Below are 6,974 nucleotides of genomic sequence, written 5' to 3'. Positions count from 1 at the left end.
AAATGTATAGCATATGTTTAAAACAAACATGAGTATGGTAAACACTAACCGTATGATAGTGGTTACCTTTGGGAATGAATGGGATTGCTGAAGGGTACCAAGAAGACCCTCCCTCAGATGTTTCTGAAATGGTTGATTTCATAAGACAAAAGAGAATTGCAAACAAATATAAGTTCAATGACAAGATTTGGCAAAGATGAGCAATGGATTCAAGGCTGTTCATCCATGTATTTAATCAAGTTTTACTTCAATAATGCTGAATTACAACCCCCAAGACTTTTAACAACAAACTTATATTTCTTGCCCATGGGACTGCTGGGCTGGGCACCTGGCTGCAGTTTGGGTTCAAGTGGGCTCCAGTGTTTCCTCATTCTGGACTAGCATCTTCCTTCGAGAAACTTCTTTGCATGACAGAGTGCAGAAGTGCAAGGGGCTGAGCCAAACCATGCGAACACATTTAAAGCTGCTGCTCCCGACATGTGTGTTCACTTTCCACCAGCCAAAGCCAAACACATGGCCAAACCCAACCTCATGGGGTCAGGGAGTGTACGCTTCTCAAGGAAGATGAGGGGGGAATCACTGACATAATAAAAGGATAAAGAAGATGTGGCACATATATACAATGCAATATTACTCAGCCATAAAAAGAAACGAAATTGAGTTATTTGTAGTGAGGTGGACGGACCTAGAGTCTGTCATACAGAGTGAAGTAAGTGAGGAAGAGAAAAACAAATACCGTATGCTAACACATATATATGGAATCTAAAAAAAAAAAAAAAGTCATGAAGAACCTAGGGGCAAGACGGGAATAAAGACGCAGAATAAAGTCCATTCTCTACTAGAGAATGGACTTGAGGACACAGGGAAGGGGAAGGGTAAGCTGGGACAAAGTGAGAGAGTGGCATGGGCATATATACACTACAAACATAAAATAGATAGCTAGTGGGAAGCAGCTGCGTAGCACAGGGAGATCAGCTGGATGCTCTGTGACCACCTAGAGGGGTGGGATAGGGAGGGTGGGAGGGAGACGCAAGAGGGAAGAGATATGGGGACATATGTATATGTATAACTGATTCACTTTGTTGTAAAGCAGAAACTAACACACCATTGTAAAGCAATTATACTCCAATAAAGATGTTAAAAAAACTATCACAGTCAGAATCTAATCTATTGGAAATACTCTCAGTAAAGTTAAAAGGTAGTAAGTTTCCTGTGACATGCCACGGAATACTGATTTCCCACCGGAATTGCCTTTGTTTGGGGCACCTCTGCCATCACAAAGAAGAATCAAACCTGGCTTTCGTAAATCAACTATAGTTTCAAAACAAAACAAAACCAAACCCTGGCTTTCAACATTTGAGAAAGCCCAGAATTAAAAATCCAGTAGCGCTCTCATCTGGGATTCTGAAATCTCTGCTGTATGCAGCCTGGATACTTTAAGAACCTCACCGCTTGCTTAGATTTTAAGGCAGACATCCTCTAGGGCTGCTGTTGTGGGGAGGTGTCACTGCGGTCTTGGATACACAAATTCCAGATCTACAGTTTCAAGTTCTGCAATTTGAATATACCAACAAGAGAAGGTGAACCCAGCCAAGAGATTACTGCAGTCAAAAACCAGACTTCAGTGCTTCTCCTTTGACAAATGTTTTTTCTAAATCTGGGAGGGTCACATTTTAAGAGTAGTAATTGTGTACGATGACAATTAGATATGCAGTCTTACATTTGTGTTTGAATTACTTTTAGTTGTTCTTTGATGCTAGGGAAGAGAAAGAACAGAGGATGAGTTCAGAAACTGAATTGAGATTCCCAAATTATTTCACTTGTAGTTCAAGATTTTTAGTTCAGTTTAGGAGCCCAAGAACTGAACCCACTGGCCAGAGACCTGCACTGTGGTTGCTGTCCTTAATCATTTATATAAAAATGGAAACCCTCTGTGGTGATTGTTTTGTGATGTATAGAAATATCGAATCTATATCGAATCTATGTTGTGCACCTGTAACTAACATAGTGTTATAGGTCAATTACACCTCAGTTTTAAAAGAAGAAAGGACATGTAATCACAGTATTCTAATAGGTTCTGCAGTTAACAATTTTTACATTGTTATAATAATACAAACACTAATTATTGGTATAATTAAAAGTATGATAGGGAGCTTCCCTAGTGGCGCAGTGGTTGAGGGTCTGCCTGCCGATGCAGGGGACGCGGGTTCGTGCCCCGGTCCGGGAAGATCCCACATGCCGCAGAGCGGCTGGGCCCGTGAGCCATGGCCGCTGAGCCTGCGCGTCCGGAGCCTGTGCTCTGCAACAGGAGAGGCCACAACAGTGAGAGGCCCGCATACCGCCAAAAAAAAAAAAAAAGTATGATAAAATTTTTGGACGAGGATGAGGGAGGAGAGGTGGAGGTACTAAATCTTCATCTCATAATATTTATACCTTTAAAAATTGCCTTTTCTTTTTATTGTATCTATGAGACGATAGATGTTAATCATTTCACAATATGTAACTCAAAGTGTCATGCTGTGCAAGTTAAACTTATACAGTGACGTATGTCAATTATTTCTTAATAAAACTGGGGGAAAAACAAACAAGGTAGAGACCAGGAAAAAAAAAAAAGGAAACCCTATACTTCTTTGAAGTTATTTGTGTATGTGTGGCTCTCTCTCCCAATGGTACATATGGCTCTACTTCATTCGTTTTACCATCTGCCTAGTACTTCACTGTATGGATGGACTACAGTTTACCCAACGAATGCCTTACTGGTGGACTTGGGTGGCTTGCAGTTTCTCACTGTAGTAAATTAAACTACAAAGAGCTGTCCTTCTATGTACACTTCTGTGGACTTGTGGGGTATTTCTGTAGGATAAATTCTTAGAAGTGGCATTTCTGGGTCAAAAAGATTATATGCATTTTTAATTTTGATACCTATAACCAAATGGCTCTCCAAAAGGGTTGTATCAATTTGCACTCCTGTGAAGAGGGTATGAGAGTGCCCATTTCATTGCTCAGAATTTAAAAGTGCTTAATCAGACACAGGCTTGATGAACACTTCAGAAGCTGTTAGAAAAATACAGAGAATACATACATTTCAATAATGAATATGCCTCTGCTACTGGACTGGTGAAGTTGGTTTCACTTTTCACCCATGGTTAGAGCTTGGTTCACTAAATTTTTCAATCCAGGCCACTTCTGTGAACTTTTGACAGTACCCATATCACAATGAAGGTTGAGAGACAGTGGATAAATGAAAATATAGAAGGAGCTTGGCAGACACTTTCTGTTGCTAAGAAGCTGCTCTAAGAATCTCAAGTCACTCATTTTACAATAACATTTTTTATATTTGCTTATGGAGGGAGATCCCTGGTGGCTTAGTGGTTAGGATTCCAGGCTTTCACTGCCATGCCCTGGATTCGATCCCTGGTCAGGGAACTGAGGTCCCACAAGCCGCACGGCATAGCCAAAAAAGAAAAAAAAATTGCTTAAGAATAATAACTCCCTTTAACTGAATAGCTCCAGTACCTTTACAGCATATGGCTTATTTTTTTTCATATGGCTTATTTTTTAATGTAGTCTGTTTTTTAGATTTTTGAGGCTCATTTTAGAACATGAAGTTGTTTTTTTCCTCCACATATTGCTGACCTGCATATAGACCATTAGGGAGGGTTGTCAGAGCTTTTGACCACCGCTGAGCTGGGCTTGTTGGCAATGTACAGAGGGCAGTCTCTCTCATGAAGAAACTAGGACGTTGCCACACAGCCTGGGTATCTTTCTGACGTACCAAAGTATTGCAGTGTTTTGCTGGGAAACTGTGAGTAGGGTCAAGTATTGAGGAGGCCAGGGTCATAGGTTTGATCCTCAGGGGAGCCAGGTGGCCTTATTCTGTCTGTGGCCCTAGTATCTCTAACGTCCTTCAATGGTTATGTCCCAGGACACTGAGCAAGTGGCAGTGGAGGCCTGGGCTCCTCTACTGTGAAGGCTGGAGAACAGCTCCCAGCTCTTGTCCCACCATGTGTCATCCAGGGCATCTTCTTTGCATTGACCCAGCCATGAGCCTAGAGGAAGGAGCGCTAGCCAGGGTGAAGAGACTGGGGTTCTAGTTATGACCAGTGTGATCTCCGGCAAGTCAGTTAACCTCTCTGCACCTCAGTTAACCTCTCTGCACCTCAGTATTTTCATCTGTGCAAAGGAGCACTAGGCTTAGTGATGCCTAATTTCCCTTATTCTGTTCTCATCATTCTCATCATTATATTTTAGTTGGGGCCAGGAGACCACTGGAAGAAATTCTCCTTGGTGGCAAGAACTAATCAGATTGATCGGATTTCCAAACATGCTCAACCTTGACTACTTTCCTTCCAAATCCTTTCATTTCAAATTGTTCTCAATCTTGGCTGCACATAGCATCACTCCAGGAGCTTTCGAAATGCTCAGTGCCCAAACTGCATCCACACCAGAGCAATTACACCAGAATCTCTGAGGCAGGGCCCAGGCACCAGTATTTGAAAGCTCCCCGGTGATTCCAGTGTGTGGCTAAGGATGAGAGGCACTGAGGTGGCCTTCCGTTGGGAGGCCTGGGACAGGGGTCGTGTTCAGGCTCCCAGATCGTCTGTGTCCCTTATCCCTCGTGCCTGGTTGCTCTCCCCCTACTCACTGGTGACCTTTAAAAAGTTAATTCTTTCCCCTTTTTCCCTGCTCTGGCCTGTCATTGAGCTCACCCAGCTGATTGTGGCGCTTATGATTGAGAAGCTCTTCTGACCGCTTCCCTTTCCCCAGAAATTAACGTGATCATTAAGGCTTATAATTTCACTTACCAGTGCTATCAATCAAGGGGCTGCGAAACAGAGTTGAGTGCTTTTGTAATTGGCAGCAGCCTGTGATTCGGAGCAGGGCATCCAGGGGCTGTGAGGAGGCTGGAGGAGGGGAGAGTTGGTGTGCAGGAGGGGCTGTGCCTCCTTGAACTGACTCCCTCAGCTCTTTGTGACTGGCTCCCAGAGGGGCCAGTAAGCTCTCAGTGTCATCTGCCCTGAATGTCAAGGCGAGGAAACCAGTTCCTGCTGGCAGCGCTTCAGGCTAACCCTTGTCCACCCCAAGCTCTCTGCAATGGAAAGGAAGGTCTCTTCGGGTTCTGAAGAGAGGAATAGGAAAGATCAGTGGATTCTTTATACACTGGGCAGCTCAAGTCTTGTCAGGGAGGGGCAGTCGGTCTAGATTATCTGTAGTTCAGAAGTGAGGTTAAGGCTGTCAAGCCCAAGGGAGTGACACATTCCTCCCTAAACCGCTTGCTTAGAGATACCTTGGAACCCCACAAATAGCAGCTGAGCATGGAGCAATGCATGCTCTGTGCCCCCTCCTCCAGCCCAGAGTGACTCCAGGTTTCCTCCTGTATGCTGAGAGCTGGTGATCAGAGTGGCCCTGGGACTAGAGCTGTTCTCCCTCCTGGGAGGATTGGGCTGGCTGATGGAGTTTCTAACAAACACAGTGCCTAGTGGAATATCTCATACATACATGGTAGGTGGATTATGGGCCAGAGGTGAAGGGGTAGTTATTATTATTTCAAGTAAAACATTACAACAATATTAAAAGTGACTTTCTTTCATTAGATAGTAATATAGGAAATTTGTAGGGGAAAATTATATATAATTCCACCTCCCTAACACTATTTTTATTTTTGCCTATTTTTTCTAGTTCTTACACATGTACCTATATATTTTAACATAGTTGTAATCAGTGAACATACTTTCCGTTCTGATACTACTCTTAACATTCTATCACTAACATTTTTTACAGTATCTGTGGAACTTAAGAATTCCTTTTGATGTTTTCATAATTCAGATACTTGGCATGTGCCATAATTTACCTCTCATTCAGTTTTGGATAATTATTAACCCAAACGTTTAATAAAGTAAGTTCACATTATATGGAACAACACACATAAGACCTACCCATGTAAAATGTTAAAATGTAGTTTCCTGGTTCCTACCTCCTGAGATTGGGATTCAGCCAGTGTGAGGTGGGGCCGGGGCATCTGCACTCTGACAGTCCCGATGCAGGTGGTCCCAGCTCCATAGGCTCAGGCACATGAGTGACATCTCCAAGGTCACACAGCTGCTCTGAACCCAGAAGCTCCCCAGCTTCTACAACTGAATTTTGCAGTCCATATAAAAGACCAGTCCCCTGCTTCTCAATATGGAATGTGTCTACTGAGTTAGTGCCTATATCAGAGCTTACTTTTCTTCTCACTTATCTCCCAGGGCTCCTTCCAAGTGCTTCCCCCTCAGCAGTACTGGGGCCCCAGGACTCAATGCGCTCTTGAGTGCTCCCAGGAAGGGAAAAGAGTCTGGCCAGTGGTGTCATACTTCTTCATAAGAACTAGAGATCTAGTTCCCTGGTAGTCTAGTGGTTAGGATTCCGGGCTTTCACTGCCATGGCCCAGGTTCAATCCCTGATCAGGGAACTGATGTCCCACAGAGATCAAGGATGGAAAACACATTTTCTTTTCTCAACAAATTCTTAGAAATCATGACTGCCCCCTTAAAGAAATGATTTTCCTTGGTCTTTTAAGCAAATTACTGACACATGCACAACATGGCTGAATCTTAAAACGTTCTGTTGAACAAAAGAATCCAGACAAAAGGAGCACTGGCTCAAGGACACAGCTTGGGATTTGAACCCAAGTCTGGGTGACTTTAAAGCTTACCCCTTTCTACTAGTCCCCAGCCTGCCTCTTGGTTTCTAGTCTGGGCTGTGGGTCTGCTGTTAGGGGAGGCCCTCAGCCAAGTCCCTTCCTGTGTTGGAAAAATGAGAGGCTTGGATTGAATTGCTTCTAAGATTCCTTACAGTTCTGATGTCCTATGATTCTGTAAGTCTAGTTCATTTAAACCATTTACTTATTTTTGAATAGTTAACAGTCACATGATATAAAATTCAAAAAGTTCCGTAGGGTATGTATACATGTCACAGAGCACAGGAGATTAAAGAGA

The sequence above is a fragment of the Pseudorca crassidens genome, chromosome 13, assembly GCF_039906515.1.
Source record: "Pseudorca crassidens isolate mPseCra1 chromosome 13, mPseCra1.hap1, whole genome shotgun sequence".
In the NCBI taxonomy this organism is placed as follows: Eukaryota; Metazoa; Chordata; class Mammalia; order Artiodactyla; family Delphinidae; genus Pseudorca; species Pseudorca crassidens.
Note: the sequence above shows the minus strand (reverse complement) of the source record.